A 19,424-nucleotide genomic window follows, 5' to 3' on the forward strand; every position below is an offset into this window, starting at 1 on the left:
TGTGTGTGTGTGTGTGTGTGTGTGTGTGTGGAAACCTCCAGGAGAGGGATGCGAACCCACTTAAGAACAGCAATGACGACAACTCTGTAATATTCCAGTGGCAAAAACAATGATAATAATGGCTACTAGTCGTTAAGTTATTTGTGCCAGAGCTGGGCTTAGTTACCTAATTCACCTCAGAATTTTGTAAACAAGAAATGGGAAAATGCAGGGAAAGCAAATGCGTGGATACTAGTATGAACTTTAATAATGTTTGCATAGCCTTTGTCAGGGGGTTAGCATTGTCACCCCCTTGTGCAGAGGAGGAATGAAAGCCCAGAGAGGTTAAGGGGTCTGCCCAGAGGCACACAGCTAGTAAAGGGTGGCCCACCTTCCAGCCCCCTCCTGTTCCCGTGGTGGGGCCAGCTGCCTTAGGCTCCTGGCTGCTGAGCCGAGAGGCCGGAGAGCAGAGCTGGAAAATGCTGGGGTCATCAGCCTGGGTTTGGGATCTGGCCCTGACACTACAGCTGTGTGACCAGGGCCAGGCCGCTTGGCCTCTTGGAACCCCTTTCCTCATCTGTGAAGTAGATAATGGTAATATTTGCCTCGAAGACCCTGCAAGGATGAAGTGTCAGGCGTGTAGAGGGGCAAATACTGAGTTCTCTCCTCTTCGGCGGTTGCTGGGATCTGCTTACCCGGCAGTGAGGCCGCCACGCATTGGGCACCCCTGCCATTTGCTTGCTGCCTGATCTCTGCGAGGCCTGAACTCCGCTAGGAGACTAACCCTCAGGGCTGATGGAAAGAGTAGCCGGGAGGCAGGGCCTGGCGCCTGGAGGATGCTCAGTGAGACCATTCCCCCCCCCCCGTTCATTATGGAATCTCCAGCTTCCGATTTGTTCCCCGGAGACTGAGAGGAAGAGGCATGGCTTGTCCGAGTCTCACCGTCAGGGCAGGGCTGGGACAGGCGCGCAGGCTCCATGCCCCTAGTTCAGGAAGTGCTCATCCTTGGAGTTCTACACCCTGTGAGCCTGGCCATTCCAACACCAAGGTTTGACATAAAGTCCAAATCCAGTTCAATCAGCCCGGTACCCTACAAGCTGGACAAGTTAGCGCATTTTGCATTATAGTAATGAGACGGGTATCTTTTTTGGGGGAGGGGGAGAATCTCCAAGTTGGTATCTGCAGCCCCATACGTAGGTGGCCATGGTACAGATCTTAAATGGAGCCGCCTTGCAGGCAGTAAAACTTCATGTCGTTGTGAATAGTTGCTTTGCGTCTGGGATGCAGTGCCCAGCGGTGGAGGAACCTCCCGGTATCTCTCATCCGTAAGGTGAATGACGTGTCCTGGCTCCCGGTGACAGTCCCAGGAACTGGAATGCTGGTCTCCCTGCTCATCCAAATGCGCCCAGTTTCTCAGGAGACTGTCTTGAAGGCTTGTGGTTATTTTTTGCGCTTTCATTTTAGGTTCCAACAAGGTGGTCCTGCTTGCCTGATTTCCTGCCTGATTTCCAGCCCCTGCAGCCAATGGGGGGGGGGGGGGGGTCTAAGGGGCGGGGCCCAGGGAGAAAGCCATTGACTCCTAATCACCATTGCCCTGCTCAGCCTTTCAGGCCTTTTGGCCAATCTCCTAAATGAGAATGAGCCAAAGGACGTTTCATTCAAACCCAGGGGCTGGGTTTCCTTGGAATGGGCGTCTGTCAGTAATTGTAAACTTCTCTGCAGAGTTAATGCGAGGCTGTACCAGAAGCACAAGCAGCGTCATTGTCAGGGAAACTGGAGAACTGACTGAGGCCAGTGCCCCAGGGCAGCTGACCAAAGGGCAGGGAGAAGACAGGGCCCTCGCGCTCCAGAGCCAGAGAGACCCAACCCAGCAGGAGTTGCGGGAGGCTGGAAAGACGTCCTGGGGCAGGACTGGTGGGCAAGCGCGTCTGCAAAGGCTTTGAACCCAGTTTGGAAGGCGCGCCAGCTTTGGTGTCTGGAGGTTTCTGAAGTTTTGGTTTGTTTTTGTCCTGGGCAGTAAAATGAGCGGAACTGTTTGCAGAGCTGGTTGTGGCAGCCCCCTGGGAGGATAAAGAATCTATTTGCATAACAGGCTAGACAACACCAGGGAACGCTGTGGAAGAACAGGGATGCCTCTGAAATACTCTGGGAAGTTGTGCATTTGGGGTTCCCGTCAAGTTCCTGTAAAGAGGGGTATCTGCACCTGGGGCGTAAGCATAGTGTAATTCCCAGACCTCATCTGACCTGACCCAGGAGCGGCTCCGGAGTGGTCCTCCCCCTCCACTTGCCTGTGAGGACACCATATCCTCATGTTTCCTTAGCCCTCTGCCCATTCCCATTCCTCCACACCTATCCACCCTCCTTTATTTCATTTTTAGAACATACACATTTTTTTTACAGTTGATAGCATTACAGATGTTTCCTATTTCCACCCCACCCATGATCCCCCTTCTCCAAGCCCCTACCCACCCACCCAGGTCTTCACCACCCTATTGCCCATGTCCATGGGCTGTGCATATCAATATATATAAAAAGCTAGTGACCAGAGCGCTCTAACGACTGGAAGGACCGGTAGCTCTGACGCCCACTGCAGCCAGCGAACCAGCCGATCTGGGGTGGGGCCAGTCAGCCAATCTCCCATGGCCCCTCCCCCTGGCAGCCCGCCCCTGATGGGCCTCTCCCACCCCAATTGAGGGTGGGGCAGCCGACCAACCCCCCTCAGCCCTCCCCCCTGGCTAGACCTGCTCCTGATTGCCCCCTATACCCCAATAGGGGGCTGGGGGGGCCAGCCATCTCCGTCCCTGATCAGCCCCCCCACTGCATTTGGGGGCAGGGCCAGCCGGCCCACCACCCACAGCTCCTCCCCACAGCTGGCCCCACCCCTGATCAGCCCCCACCACCCCCAATCGGCCCCCTGCCCCTCCCCCCAGCCTGCTCTGTCCCCAATTGCTCCCCGCCCCCCACACCAATCATGGGTGGTCCTGGCCTGCCAACCTCCCATGGCCCCCGCCACTGACCCCTGATCGCCCCCCCTACCCCATTTGGGGATGGGGCAGTGGGCCCACTGCCCACAGCCCCTCCCCACAGCTGGCCCACCCCTAATCGGTCCCCCTACACCAACTGGGGGCAGGGCCCGTGGGCCAATTGCTTGCAGCCCCTCCCCCCAGCTGGCCTGGCCCTGATTGGGCCCTGATGGAGGTGGGCCGGCTGGCCAATCTCCCACTGTCTTCTCCTTTTGACAGGCCCAGCCCCAGTCTGCCCCAATTCATGCACTGGGCCTCTAGTAACAATATAAGTGCTTTGGTTTATGTCTTATTGTCCCCCCCTTTCCACACTGAGGTATGTCAGTCTGTTCCAGGCCTCCATGCTTCAGGTCTTATTTTGTTGGTCAATTCATTTTGTTCATTAGATTCCACAAATACATGAGATCATGTGATATTTGTCTTTCTCAGATTTGCTTATTTCACTTAGCATAATAGTCTCTAGGTCCATCCAGGCTGCCCCAAAGGTAAGAGACCCCTCCTTCTTACAGCTGCATAGCATCCCATTGTGTAAATGTCCCACAGCTTTTTTATCTGTTCATCTACTGATGAGCTGTTTCCAGATCTTGGCTATTGTAAATAACATTGTTATGAACACAGGGGTGCATATATTCTTTCTGATTGGTATTTTGGAGGTTTTAGGATATATTTCCAGAAGCGGGATCACTGGGTCAAATGGAAGTTCCATTTTTAAATTTTTGAGGCAACTTCATACCTTTTTCCATAATGGCTGCACCAGTCTGCATCCCCAACAGCAGTGAACTAGTGATCCCTTTCCTCCATATCCTCGCCAGCACTTGCTGTTTGTTGATTTTTTGATGGTAGCCATTCTGACCGGTGTGAGGTGATATCTCATTGTGGTTTCAATTTGCATTTCTCTGATGATTAGTGGCTTTGAGCATATTTTCATATGTCTCTTGGCCATTTGTATGTTCTCTTTGGAGAAATGTCTATTCAGGTCTTCTGCCCATTTTTAAATTGGATTGTTTGCTTCCTTTTGTTGAGTTGTATGAGTTCCTTATATATTTTGGTATTAACTTCTTATCAGATGTATCATTGCCAAATATGTTCTCCCTACAGTGGGCTCCATTTTAATTTGTTGATGGTTTCTTTTCCTGTGCAGAAGCTTTTTATTTTGGTGTAGTTCCATTTGTTTATTTTCTCCTTAGTTCCCTTTGCCTGAGGAGATGTATTGGCAAAAATTCTGCTATATGAGATGTCTGAGATTTTACTGCCTATGTTTTCTTGTAAGATATTATGGTTTCATGCCTTACATTTAAATCTTGTATCCGTTCTGAGTTTATTCTTGTGTATGGTATAAGTTGGTGGGCTAGTTTCATCTCTTTGCATGTGTCTGTACAGTTTTCCCAACACCATTTGTCGAGGAGACCGTCTTTACTCCACTGTATGTTCTTGCCTTCTTTGTCAAATATTAATTGACTGCACTGGTGTGGGTCAATTTCTGGGTTCTCTGTTCTGATCCATTGTTCTATATGCCGTTTCTTGTGCCAGTACAAGGCTGTTTTGGTTATAATGGCTTTGTAATATAGTTTGATATCTGGTATTGTGATCCCTCCAACTTTGTTCATCTTTCTCAAGATTGCTTCAGATTTTCAGGGTCTTTTATAGTTCCATATAAATTTTTGGAGTATTTGTTCTAGTTCTGTGAAGTATACTGTTGGTATTTTAATAGGGATTGTGTTGAATCTATAGATTGCTTTGGGTAGTATACACATTTTAATGATGTCAATTCTTCCAATCCATGAACATGGTATACATTTCTACTTCTTTGTATTTTTCTCTATTTATTTTTTCAATGTCTTGTAGTATTCCAAGTATAGGTCTTTTTCCTCTTTAGCTAAGTTTATTCCTTGGTATCTTATTATTTTGTTGTTGTTGTTGCAATGGTAAATGGAATTCTTTTTTATTTTCTCTTTCTGAGAGTTCATTATTGGTGTATAAAAATATCATAGATTTCTGGATATTGATTTTGCATCCTGCTACCTTGCCTAATTCATTAAAAAAATATATTTTATTTCAGAGAGGAACGGAGAGGGAGAGAGAGATAGAAACATCAATGATGAGAGAGAATCATTGATTGGCTGCCTCCTGCATGCCCCACACTGGGGATCAAGCCCACAATACGGGCATATTCCCCGACCGGGAATTGAACTGCAACCTCCTGGTTCATAGGTCGACTCCCAACCACTGAGCCACACCAGCTGGGCCCTAATTCATTTATTAAGTCTAGTAGTTTCCTGGTGGAGTCTTTAGGGTTTTCTATGTACAATATCATGCCACCTGCAAATAATGACAGTTTTACTTCCTCTTTTCCAATTTGGATGCCTTTTATCTCTTCTTCTATGATTGCTGTGGACTTCCAGGACTATGTTGAATAAGAGTGCTGAAAGCAGATATCCTTGCCTTGTTCCTGTTCTTAGGGGAAACACTTTTAGTTTTGGCCTATTGAATATGTTGGCTGTAGGTTTGTCATGTATGGCCTTCATTATGTTAAGGTATTATCTCTCTGTTTGCACTTTACTGAGAGTTTTTGTCAAAAAAGGGTGCTGGATTTTGTTGAATGCTTTTTCTGCATTTATTGATATGATCATGTGATTTTAATCTTTCATTTGGGTTATGTGATGTATCATATTCGTTGATTTGCAAATATTGTACCAGTCCTGCATCCCTGGAATAAATCCCATTTGAGCATGGTGTATGATCTTTTTAATATGTTGCTAGATCTGATTTGCTAATATTTTGTTGAGAATTTTAGCATCTGTGTTCATCAGGGATATTGGCCTGTGATTTTCTTTCTTTGTAGTGTCTTTATCTGGTTTTGTATTAGGATAATGCTGGCTTCATAAAAAGAGCTTGGAAGTGTTCCTTCTTCTTGAATTTTTTAGAATATTTTGAGGAGGATAAGTGCTAGTTCTTCCTTTAATGATTGGTAAAATTCACCTGTAAATCCATCCAGTCCAGGACTTTTGTTTGTTGGGAGTTTTTAAATCACTGCTTCAATTGCATCAGTTGTCATTGCCCTACTCAGGTTTTCTGATTCTTCCTGATTGAGTTTTGGAAGGTTGTATGTTTCTAGGAATTTGTCTATTTCACCCAGATTGTCCAGTTTGTTGGCATATAGTTGTTCATAGTATTTATTTACAATCCTTTGTATTTCTGTGGTGTCTATTTTTATATCTCCTCTTTCATTTCTGATTTTATTTATTTGGGTTCTCTCTCTTTGTTTCTTGATGAGTATGGCTAGGAGTTCATCAATCTTGTTTATCTTTTCAAAGAACTAGCTCTTGGATTCATTGATCTTTTGTAGTGTATTTTTTGTTCTCTGTGCATTTATTTCCACTCCGATCTTTATTATTTCTTTCCTTCTACTTCCTCTGAGCTTTTCTTGCTGCTCTCTTTCTAATTCATTTATTTGTAGGGTTAGATATCTTATTAGTGCTTTTCTTGTTTTTGAGGAAGGCCTGTAGTGCTATGAACTTCACTCTCAGGACTGCTTTCCCCATGTTCCATAGGTTTTGGGTGGTTGTGTATTCATTTTCATTTGCTTACAGGAAGTTTTTAATTTTTTGCTTGATCTCATTGGTAATGCTTTCATCGTTTAATAACATGCTATTTAGCCTCCATATATTTGATTGTTTTTGAGGTGTGTTTTTTTCATTGTAGTTGATTTCTAACATCATTTCATTGTGATTGGTATTATATAAATCTTCTTGAACTTGTACAGACTTGTTTTGTGCCCTAACATGTGGTCTGTCTTTGAGAATGTTCCATGTGTGCTTGAGAAGAATGTATATTCTGTTGCTTTAGGGTGAAATGTTCTGTAAATATCAGTTAGATCCATCTGATCTAGTGTGTCATTTAAGGCCTCTGTTTCCTTGTTGATTTTCTTTTTTGGTCTGGAAGATCTATCCATTGATGTCAGTGGGTTGTTAAAGTCCACTACCATGATTGTCAATCTCTCCCTTAAAGTCGATCAAAAGTTTTCTTATGGCCCTAGCTGGTTTGGCTCAGTAAATAGAGTGTTAGCCTGCAGATCAAAGGGTCCTGGCTTCAATTCTGGTCAAGGGCACGTACCTCAGTTTCAGGCTTCTCTCTGGCCTGGGCCCTGGTCAAGGCTCATGCAGAAGGCAACCAATCAATGTGTTTCTCTCACATCGATATTTCTGTCTTTCCCTCTCTCTCTTCTACTCTCTCTAAAAATCAATGGAAAAATGTACTTGGATGAGGATTAAAAAAAAAAGAGGTGTTTTTTTTTTTTTTAAATGTACTTGGTTGCTCCTATATTGGGTGCTATATGTTTATAAGGGTTATATTTTCCTGTTGAATCATTTCCTTTAGTATTATGAAGTGGCCTTCTTTGTCTCTTGTTATGGCCTTTGTTTTGAATTCTATTTTGTCTGATATGTGTATTGCTACCCCAGCTTTTTTTTTCTTTCCATTTGTATGGAATATTTTTTTTCCATCCCTTCACTCTCAGTCTCTGTGTATCTTCTGAGGTGGGTCTCTTGTAGACAGCATTTATATGGGTCATGTTTTCTTATCCATTCAGTCACCCTGTCTTTTGACTGGAGCATATACTCCATTTACATTTAAGGTTATTGTTGATAGGTATTTATTTATTTACATTTTTATTTTTGTTATACCTATGATCCTCTCTTTCCTTTTCTTCTTCTTCTTAAAGCAGTCTCTTTAACATTTCTTGCATTGCTGATTTGGTGGTAATGTACTCATTTAACCTTTTTTTAAATTTCACCTTCAATATTAAATAATAGCCTTGCTAGTTTCAATAGTGTTGGATTTAGGCCCTGGCTTTTCATTATTTTGAAGACTTCATGCCATTTTCTTCTGGCCTGAAGTGTTTCTATTGAGAAGTCAGCCGACATTTTAATGGGAACTCCTTTGTAGGTAATTTTCTGTCTTTCTGTTGCTGCCTTTAAGATTCTTTCTTTGTCTTTAACATTTGCCATTTTAATTATGATGTGTCTAGGTATTGGTCTCTGGGGGTTCACCTTTTTTTATGCTGTTGAGTATCTTTACCATCATTACTCTGAACTCTGTTTCAGATAAATTTTTTTTTATCTCTGCTTCATTTATCTCTTCTTCTGGAGAATTCTCTTGTTCTTTCATTTGGGGTTGCTTTTTGTCTCCTCATTTTGGCTGTCTGTTTGGGTTTGTGACTATGTATTAGGTAGATCCTCTACACCTCTCAATCTCTAGTGCAGGACAGTGTCAAACACTGTTTCTGACTAATTAGATCAGGCAAAGACTCAAAGCCTTCAGAGGCTGCCTCTGCCTACAGACTGATAGGATTCTGACTAGAATTGTCCCCTGGCAATCATCCTCAGGTGTGGAGAGTTTTTCAACAGGGTGGGATAGTTGCTTCTGCCTGGAGGCTAATTGTTATTTTTAATCTCTTAAGTGGCCTCAGGGGAAGGTGTTTTCCAATAGGGTGGGTCAAGTGTCTTCCCTCCAGGCAAGGCAAATGTCTGTGTGGGAAAGATGCCCTCTGCTGCGTGAGGGAATGATTCAGCACAGGAAACTGGGGTTGTCTGCTTTCTGAGCTCTAACCCCCAAGTCCCCAATCCTGGCTTCTGCTCACACAGCTCCAGTCCACTCCACCCTCCCTCTGCCAGAGCATAAGGTGAGTGGCTCCACAGGAAAATTTGTGCATTGGCCCTTTAAGAGGGTTCCTGTATTTTCAGCCGTCACTGGCAGATAGCAGCAACCCTGCTCCTTTTCACAGCCAGATGTTATGTGGGTACCATTCTCAGTTCTGATCCTCTCTGATGGGGAGTCCAGCTTTGGGATTAGATGCAAGAGTTCTCAGTGGCACTCCCCCTCAGTTGAGATATCTCTCTGGGACTTCAGTTGCTGTCTGTGGGCACCTGGCCAGCCCTTTTGTGCCTCCAGTCCTCCTACAGGTCTCTATGCAGTCTCCACTTTCAGTCCTCGGGTATCAGGGTTCTCTCCAGCGAGTCTTCTGTTGATTACTCAGGAAATTTTCCTGTATTTTAGTTGTAATTTCAATTTGTTCCTGGGAGCATGTCCATGCAGCATTCACTTACTCTGCCGCCATTTTTAGTCTTATGGGAAAAAATAAGAAAAATTAATAACAATAAGAATAGACAAAAATAGAATAGAACAGGATCAAAGGAAAGAGAAATTAGATATATGCAAGAAAAAAGAGATGAAAGAAAAAGGGAAAAACAAACAACAACAAAACCCAAAAATACACACACACCCCCCAAAAAACAAAACCACACACACACACTGAAAACCTTTGGGTCCTCTATTTGCGGAGCTCACTGGAGTTTGCTCTGATGTTTAATCTGGTCCCTAGGTGTATCTATCCTGGGCTCTCCCCTGCTCTCATCCCCCCAAGAGGTTGAAGCCCTTGGTAATCCAGTGGGAGGGGACTCCTTAGCCCAGAGGCTGGGCTGCCTTGAGTCTCACAACTTGATTGTCCCTGTTCTGAGCTGCACTCCCTTCCCCTCCCCCCATAGAGCTGGGCTCTGTGGGGTAGCCTGGTCTTGGCTGGGATGGTTTGGTCAGACTGGTGTTGGGGTTGGTGCGAGTAGCTTGGGGGTGGTAGGCCCCTCCCCTCCTTCTAATGCCGCAGCTCTGTCTGCTTTGCTGGCAGCTCCTCTCTGCCACCTGCAGGGGCACAGACTTCCTGCTCCCCGCCGTTTCCCTCCCCTCAGGTCACTGCAGGTTGGGTCAGAAGCAGCTGTTTTGCCAGGAAAGAGGGGACCTCCCCTGTGTTCCAGGTGGGCAGGGCTGATCCTCCTTCCTTAAGCCACTGTCCAGCCCCTTTCTGCTCTCCCAAAGGAGCTCCTCCAAGAAATAGAGGGGCCCCCAGATTCAGTGTCAAGTGTGTCCTCCAGGCCCCTCCAGTGCAGGCTGGGCCTGAGCTCCACTGCCCGGCCCTTCCCGCTGGTCGGAGGAGCTTCCCAGGCTGCAGGAGGGTGGGTGCCAGCGCTGCTCTATCCAGGGACTTCCGCCCAGGCTTCCCTGCTGCACCCACTCATCTCCACAGCCAGTGCCCTCGGGCCTCCTCTCAGTCCCAGGCCTCCCGTCTCACCACAGATCCGCAGCCTCTTCAGTCTCCTCAGGTCCTCGGTTCTAGTAGGTCCAGGGCAGGGGAGGCCACACCCACCTCCCAGCCTTCAGCTTAGTTCCTGCCCCGATCCCTGGCGCCGCAGCCGAGCAGCTGGGCTCTAGGGCAGCGGTGGCAGCTCAGTGGTGGTCACACAGCGGTGGCACAGGGTCCAGGCTGGGTCCCCACCGATTCAGGCTGTTGCAGGCGCGGGGTCTGCGTTGTGACCCCTGTGGGCGCACAGGGGCGGGGCGGGGTGCACGTGGGTTCGGGCCCAGGCTGCGGTGAGTCCCGGGGCTTGGCGCCCAGCCGCTGCCACTCCCCGCAGCCTCCTTCCCAGGAGGACCTTGTAAACCCTTCACGGCGCGCGCCATCTGGAGCTGCGCCAGGGAGAGCGGCGGCGGTGCGGGGAGGGGCCCGCGCAGTCCTGAGGCGCACGGTCCAGGTGTCTGTGGTGGGCGCCTCCACCCTCTTTTATTAAAAACGCAGCAGTCATTTTGTTTTAGAAATTCGTTATGTGCCAAATTTCAAACACATGCAAAAGTGGACACAAGAACGTAGAGAACCTCATGTACCCGGCACCCATTTCCATCGTCAGCCCGCAGCCAGCATTTTTCCTGGATGCCTGCCTGCCAGCTCCTTCCTCGCTCGCACTGTGTTGGCGCCACCTCGACGGCACGTTTCTTTCGTAAACACGCAAGTTGTGGCTCCGCGGGGCTGGCGGCATTCAGCGTGGCGCCCGGCCGCTCGGGCTCGCTCCGGCTCAGCAGGTGGAGGGCGAAAGCAGCGGCGGGCGGGTCCCGTCCGGATCCCGGCCACCAGCGCCCGTGGCTGTTCCCTCCCGCAGCTGCGCGTCCGCCTGCCGCTTGGGGACGCCGCTCTGCTGCCACGGGCTGCCCCGCACCTCGGGGTGGCGGTCGCCCTCCAGCCCAGGCCCGCCCCCGCCCTCTCCCGGCGCCTCCGCCCCCTGGGGGGTCACTGCCCCCGCAGCTGTGTCCGCTGGTCAACTCCGGGCGGACGTCCTCCGATTCAGCTGCTTCTCCATCCGGCCCTGGGACGAGCTGCACCGCACGTCTGCCTATGGGGCTGCCATCTTCCTCTCTCTCCCAATGTGAATGCGCGAGCATGGCTGTGCGCCAGCAGAACTTTACTGCTGGACACTCACATTTGAAGTTTGTACATGAAATCTTCAGGTCTCAGGAAATACTCTTCTTTTGATTTTTCTTAACCATCAAAAAACGTAAAAATCATTTTTAGCTCATGAGCCACACAGAACCACGCAGCTGACTGAACTGGGCCCTTGGGTCGCAGTTTGCTGACCCCTGTTGGGGAGTCACCCGGAGGACAGCACCGGGGATGGCCTGGGCGGCGGAGGCCCCCCCCACCTCCCCTGTCCTTGGAGTGTGCGCCGCCCGCCCACCCACCGTGGGAGCCGTTCTCAGGACTCGGCCTTCAGGGCGGTGAGGTTAGGACCCCCTGGGTGGTATCTGTGACCGACCCCATTGAGGCCTCTGCATAAACTGTTAGGATTTGGGGGGTGGTGGGGCAGGCGGGTGTGTGTGTGTGTGTGGGGGCGGAGATCTACTCATCTTTGTGGCCCCTGGAGACAAGCCTGGTGAGTGAGCTCTCTCATTTAAAGTGCCACCTACAAACCCATCTGGAGAGGCCTGTCTTTTCCTTCTTTGCCCTCCGAGTATGGGGCCAGTTTGCAAACCAACATCCCTCCTTTAATAGAGAAAGACTCCTTTAAAAATATAACCACAATCCTGTTACCAAACTTAAAAATAGTAACAATAATTCTTTAAAATCTTTAAATATCCAGTCAGGGCTCACATTTCCCCAGGTGTCTCATGATTTTTGTTTTTATGATTTTCTTGAATCAGGATCCAAATAAAATCTCGAATCGGCTGATATATCTAGGTTTTTATTTTTAAGTTCATAGTTTTCTCTTCTCTCTCTCTCTCTCTCTTTCTCTCTCTCTCTCTCTCCAATGTATTTGCTGAAGAAACTAGGTTTACCCAACATCTTAACAAAGGAAATGTGCTGGAATCAGACCTTAAAACTCCCCTCGTTTCTCCTTAAGTGTACTTTCTTGGTAATCTCCTCCAGCATTATGGGCTTAAATATATGCTGAATGCTCTGTATGGAGCATCGTTCCATATACCAAAAGGTTTCAGGTTCAGTTGCCAGTCAGGGCTCATACGGACAGCAACCAAGCTCTCCCCTGCTGCAGACTCAAAGACCAGAATGCCCCCTTGCTGTCTCCACTCGGATATTTGGGAGGCATCTAAGTATGTCCACTTCCAGTGTGTTGGCTGTGCCTTCAAAATACGCCGGCCTCCAACCATTTCTCACCACCTTCCCTGCTGTCTATGACTACGTCATTATTGTCACCTCTTACTGGTTGTCCTTCCTTCAACCACTGCCTCCTCCTTGATAGCCTCAGTGTTATTGGTCCAGGTTTAAAAAGTAAGAGTGTGTCTCTCGCTCTTATGCTAATGTCCCTTCAGTGGCTCTCATCGCCCTCCAAGTAAAAGCCAAGGTGTTTAACAATGGCCTAATTTCACCTTTTTCTAGAACATTCTTTCCACAGACATTCCATGATTTGAATTTTGAATATATCAATCTGGATTTATGTTGTTATTTAATAAACTCACTTTATTTGTGCCAAGCATTGTTTCAAGTGATTTACAATTTTTAAAAAATCCTCACCTGAGGATTAATTGATTTTGGAGAGAGGGGAAGAGAGAAAGAGAGAGGACAGAGAGAGAGAGGGGAGGGGGAGAGAAGGGGAGAGAGAAAAAGAGAGAGAGAGAGAGAGAGAGAGAGAGAGAGAGAGAGAGAGAGATCGAGAGATCAATCAGTTGCCTTCCATACATGCCCCAACTGGGAATTAAACCTGCAACCTTTTGTATATGGATTGAAGCTCCAAACAACTGAGCCATGCAGGCTAGGGCTAAGTCATTTACCATTTTTTTCTTTTTTGATTACTAATAATGGTAGCTTGCTTTTATTTATTTTAATTTAAATTCTTTATAGTTTAAAGTATTACATATGTCTCCTTCCCTCCCCCCCCCCATTGACCTTTCTTCAATGGGGTAACAGGAGACATATGTAATACTCCCACCCCCAGCACATGCCCTCACCCCACTACTGTCTGTGTCCATTGGCTATGCTCATATGCATGCATACAAGTCACTTGGTTGATCTCTTACTCCCCTCCCATCTCATCTTCCCTTGCCTTCTCTCTGAGGTTTGACAGTCTGTTCGATGCTTCTATGTCTCTGGATCTAATTTTGTTCAGTTTATGTTGTTCATTATACTCCACAAATGCGTGAGATCATGTGATATTTATCTTTCTCTGACTGGCTTATTTCGCTTAGCATAATGCTTTCCAGGGCCATCCATGCTGTTGCAAATGGTAAGAGTTCTTTCTTTTTGACGGCAGCATAGCATTCCATCGTGTAGATGTACCATAGTTTTTTAATCCACTCTTCTGCTGATGGGCACTTAGGCTGTTTCCAAATATTAGCTATTGTAAATTGTGCTGCTATGAACATAGGGATGCATATATCCTTTCTGATTAGTGTTTCTGGTTTCTTATATAGTCCTAGAAGTGGGATTACTGGGTCAAATGGGAGTTCCATTTTTAATTTTTTGAGGAAACTCCATACTGTCTTCCACAGTGGCTGCACCAGTCTGCATTCCTACCAGGAGTGCATGAGTGTTCCTTTTTCTCTGCATCCTCGGCAGCACTTGTCATTTGTTGATGATAGCCAGTCTGACAGGTGTGAGATGGTACCTCATTGTCATTTTGATTTGCATTTCTTGGAAGATTAGTGACTTTGAGCATGTTTTCATATGTCTCTGGGCCATCTCTATGTCCTCTTTTGAAAAGTGTCTATTTAGGTCCTTTACCCATTTTTTGATTGGATTGTCTGTCTTCCTTTTGTTAAGTTGTATGAGTTCCCGATAAATGTTGGAGATTAAGCCCTTATCAGATATAACATTGGCAAATATGTTCTCCCATGCAGTGGGCTCTCTTGTTGTTTTGCTGATGGTTACTTTTGCTGTGTAGAAGGTTTTTATTTTGATGTAGTCCTACTTGTTTATTTTCTTCTTAGTTTCTAATGCCCTAGGAGCTGTATCAGTAAAGATATTGCTATGACATATGTCTGATATTTTGCTGTGTATGGATTCTTCTAAGATTTTTATGGTTTCCCGTCTTACGTTTAAGTCCTTTATCCATTTTGAGTTTATTTTTGTGTGTGATATAAGTTGGTGGTCTAGTTTTACTGGTTTGCATGTACCTGTCCAATTTGACTATCATGACTTCATTGTATGTTCATGCCTCCTTTGCCAACTATTAATTGAACATAATGGCTTGGGTCGATTTCTGGGCTCTTTATTCTCTTCCATTGGTCTATATGTCTGTTCTTGCGCCAGTACCAGGCAGTTTTGAGAACCATGGCTTTGTAATATAGCTTGATATCTGGTATTGCAATCCCTCTGACTTTGTTCTTCTTTCTCAGGATTGCTGCAGCTATTCGGGGTCTTTTTTTATTCTGGATGAATTTGGGGAGAGTTTGTTCTAGGTCTGTGCAATGTGCCGTTGGTATTTTAATGGGGATTGCATTGAATCTATAGATTGCTTTGGGTGGTATGGACATTCTAATGATGTTGACTCTACCAATCCATGTAAGTGATTTACTATTAGCTACCTTATCCTCAGACAACACCAGGATACGGGCACCATTATTTACTCCGTCTTACCGATGAGAAAACAGAGGCCCAGAGTGATTAAGTAACTTGTGCAACATCACACAGCTACTAAGTGGTGGAGATGAGATTCAAACCAGGCATCTGGCTTCTCAGTCCATGCTTTCCTTTTCTCTTTTGAAATAAACTTTTGTGCAGTATAATTGATATTAAAATAAAATACATCCACTTAAAGTGTGCAGTTCAGTGAGATTCGATAGCGTATGCACATTTCTGTATAACGACCACACCATCAAGGTATGGTAATTTCACCCATAAAGTTTCCTTGTGCTCTTTTGCAATAAACTCCTCCCACTGCGCGTCACTGTGTGCCAGGCACTCCTGACTTGCTTCCTGTTACTGTAGACTGTTTTGTCTGTCCTAGAGTTTCATATACATTGAATCATGTGATATGTACTCTTTTGGATTGGCTTTTGTTTGGCATTACATTTTTGAGGGCATCCATATTCTTTTTTTAAAAAAAATATTTTTTTATTGATTTTTTACAGAGAGGAAGGGAGAGGGATAGAGAGTTATAAACGTTGATGAGAGAGAAACATCGATCAGCTGCCTCCTGCACACCTCCTATTGGGGATGTGCCCGCAACCAAGGTACATGCCCTTGACCGGAATCGAAACTGGGACCCTTTAGTCTGCAGGCCAATGCTTTATCTACCCAGCCAAACCCGTTAGGGCCATATTCTTACTTAAATTAGTTTATTCCTCGTCCTATGCTTATAATGTGATATTTTTCTTTGGATGCTTTAAAAATGTGTTATTTTGAAATAATTATAGATTCACAAAAAGTTGCAAAAGGGGGAAAAAAAGATAAGACCCACATGTCCTCTTTCCCCAAACTCCCTCATGGTTACACCTTACATAACTGGTATAGTAGCAAAACCAGGAAACTGACATTGGTATAGTGACTATAATCTAATACAATAGTCTATATAGTATTAGACTATAATACTATAGTATTATAGTATAGTATAGTATAGTATAGTATAGTATAGTATAGTATAGTATAGTATAGGATAATACTATAGTATTATAGTATAAACTATAATACTATAGTCTAATCCATAGAACTTACTCAGCATTCACCAGTTGTACATGCACTGATTCTTATGTGCATTTGTACATGGTTTTTACAGTTTGTCACATGTGTAGATTCATGTAACCACTACCCTATTCAAGATTCAGACTGGTCCATGACCACAGACTCCTTTGTGCAGCCTTAATAGCCACACTTGCCTTCCCCTGTGGCAAACACTGATCTTTTTCTATCCTGCAAATTTACAGTGTGTAACCTTTGTGATTGCCTTTTATTTTTTCACTCAACATAATTCCCATGAGGCCCATTCAAATTACTGCATATCCATAGTTTGTAGTATTGCATGGCATGGGCATTCCACAATCTGTTTAATCATTCACCAATTGAAGGATATTTGAATTGGACCCTATTTTTTACTAAAATGAATAAAGCTGCTATAAACATTCGTGTATGGGCTTTTATGTGAATACAGATTTTTATTTCTCCAGGTTAAATTCCCAAGAGTGCTGTTGCTGGGCTATATGTTAAATGCATGCTTAGTTTTATAAAAAGCATAAACTATTTTCCAGAGTACCTGCATCGTTTTATTTTCTCAATAAATAAATGTATGAGGATTCAGTTTCTTTGCATCCTTTCCAGCATTTAGCATTATCACTTTAAAACATTTTTTTTGCCATCTGGTAGATCTATAATGATTTTATGGTTTTAATATTGATTTCCCTAGTGGCTAATGATGCTGAATATCTTTTCATGTTCTTATTTGTCTTTTGGATATCCACTTTGGTGAAATGTCTGCTCATGTGTTTTGCCTATTGACTAATTGGATTGTTTATTTATCTTTTTTACAGTTCAGTTTTGAGAGTTCTTTATAGATTCTAGATTGATTGTGTGTGTGTGTGTGTGTGCGCGCCATTGTTTTTTTGAGCAGTTTGATTATGATGTGCCCTAGCGTGGTTTTCTTTGTTTCTTCTGCTCAGAGTCTGTTGAGCTTCTTGGATTTGTGGGCTTATAGTTTTATGAAACTTGATAAGATTTTGGCCATTGTTTCTTTAAATATTTGTTCTGCCACCCTCTTTTTCGCTGGAACTCTAATTACATAAATTTAGATGTTTCACAGTGCCCCAGAGCTCTCTTACATTTTTTTTGGTCTTTTTGTCAGCTGTGTTTTAGTTTGGATATTTCCTAGTGCTATGATTTCAAGTTCACCAGTCTTTCCTTTTGCAATGTCTAATCTGCTGTTAACCATTCCCAGTGCATATTTCATCCAGAGATTGTAATTTCATCTGTAGAAATTCCGTTTGAGTTTTTTGTATCTTCCATGTTTCTCCTTAACATGTTTATACTTTTCTCTACCTTCTTGAACCTACAGAGTATATATATAATGGCCATCTTTGTCTGCTAATTTGATCTTCTGTCCTTTTTGGACCTGTTTCTGCTGATTGGGTTTTTTCTTTGGTAATTATACGTATTTTCCTGCTTCTTTGTCTGGTAATTTTTGATTGGACATTTTGGGTGTTTACATTGCTGGTTACTGGATTTTATACTTCTTTAAATATTGGTTTGGAAGTAATCCAGGTAATTGGAATCAGTTTGGTCCTTTCAAGGCTTTCTTTTCCTAATACCCCACATGTTTGAAGATTTTTCCACTTATTCTCCACCCAGTGTGAGCTTGACTTCTGCTTTCTGGTTGGTGTTTTTTTCTATAGTCTCAGGTGGTTTCTCACATGTACAGGTATAGAAAGACAAATATTCAGCCAAAGACTCGAGAGACCCTTTGGAAAATCTCCAGAACTTTCTCTCTCTGCAAGTCTTTTCTCTCCAACTGTCTCCTCAATTCAGTGAGACCTGTAGGCTCTGTTGGGATTCTCCCTCCTTGTGCTGAGGTGTGGAGGCCCAGGTAGTGAGCTCGAGGACTCACAGAGCTCAGGCTGTTTCTGTGTAAAGAAAACCTCCTGAGTAGGGAGAAGCCCAGTTCTCCACCCCCTTCTTTGTTCTTTCCTGTGAGCCGTGTGTCTCCTTCACCACTCCACACAGAACACTTCATCTGGTCACTGAATGTGTGAGGGTTCCCCCCACACTAGGCAATTCCGTGATGATGGCGGGTGTCCTACACTTTAACTAAACTCTGACACTATCTGGAGGAAATGTCAGACCCCACAGGTTGAGGGCTCAGTCCCACCAAACCTCTTCTACCCCATTTCAGCAAAAAATGCAAGTGGTGGGTCCCCAGGTTCACACAATTTCTGTCTGATTTGCTTACAGATCGGAGGTCCCCACAATCCCCTCCTTATGTGATTAATTTGGTGGAGCAGCTCGCAGAGCTCAGGGAAATACTCATGTTTATTCACCAGTTTATTGAAGGACACGATAAAGGATGCAGATGAGCAGCTTGGTGAAGAGCTACACAGGGAGAGGTTTGGGAGGGTTCTGAGTCCAAGAACTTCTGTCATGTGGCGTTAGGGTGCGCCACCCTCCCAGTGAGGATATGTTTGCCAGCTTGGAAGATGTCTGAACCATGGACTATTGGGATCTTCCTCATTTTGGCATGATCAACTATTAACGTCCATTCCAGCCTCTCTCTGGAGGATGGGGTAGGCCTGAACATTCCAAGCTGTTAATCATGGCTTAGTCTTTCCGGAGATCAGCTCCCCTCCGGAAGCCGTCCAGGAGCCACCTAGAGCCGCCTTCATGGAACAGAAGGTGCCCCGGTGCTCTTGTCACCCAGGAAATTACAAGGATTTCGGGGGCTCCGTGCAGGAGCCAGGGACAGAGAACAATACGTATTTCCTATTACCTCACGCTTTCCTTTCTCTCAGGTATCTCGGCCTTGCGTTACCTGTTGTCCAATATCTAAAAACATTTGTTCATATATTTTGGTTGGTTTTCTAATTATTTAAAGTATGAGGTTTTACCTACTGCCAATGACCCCGTTATATCTGGAAGCGAAAGCTCAACTCCTTCCTTTTCCTCGATGAGTGGCGTTCCATTGGGTGGATATGCCACATCTGTCCAGGCCTTCACCTGTTGCTGGCATGTGAGTTGTTTCTAATTTTTGGCTCTTATGAATGAAACTGTACAAGTCTTTGTGTGGACATATGTGCTAATTTCTCGTGAGTAAATACCTGGGGGTTGGATTCCTGGATCAAAGAGTATTATATATTTAACTTTTAAGACATTGCCAAGCAGTTTTCCAAAGTGGCTGTATCAGCAACATATGTGTAAGAGTTCTTGCTCTACATTACCACCAACACTTGGTATTATCAGGGTTTTAAATATTTAGCCATTATAGGGGGTATGTAGTGGTATCTCATTGTGGGTTAAATTTGCATGTTCTGATAACTAATGATGTGGATCATCTTTAATGTGCTTATTGGCGATTTGTATTTTTTAAATAAAGTTTATATCTTTTCTACACCCCCCCCCCCGCCCCCTGCCCATTGGCTATCTTCTTCTAACTGAATTGCAAGAGTTCTTTT

Source organism: Myotis daubentonii, chromosome 4, assembly GCF_963259705.1.
Source record: "Myotis daubentonii chromosome 4, mMyoDau2.1, whole genome shotgun sequence".
Classification (NCBI taxonomy): Eukaryota; Metazoa; Chordata; class Mammalia; order Chiroptera; family Vespertilionidae; genus Myotis; species Myotis daubentonii.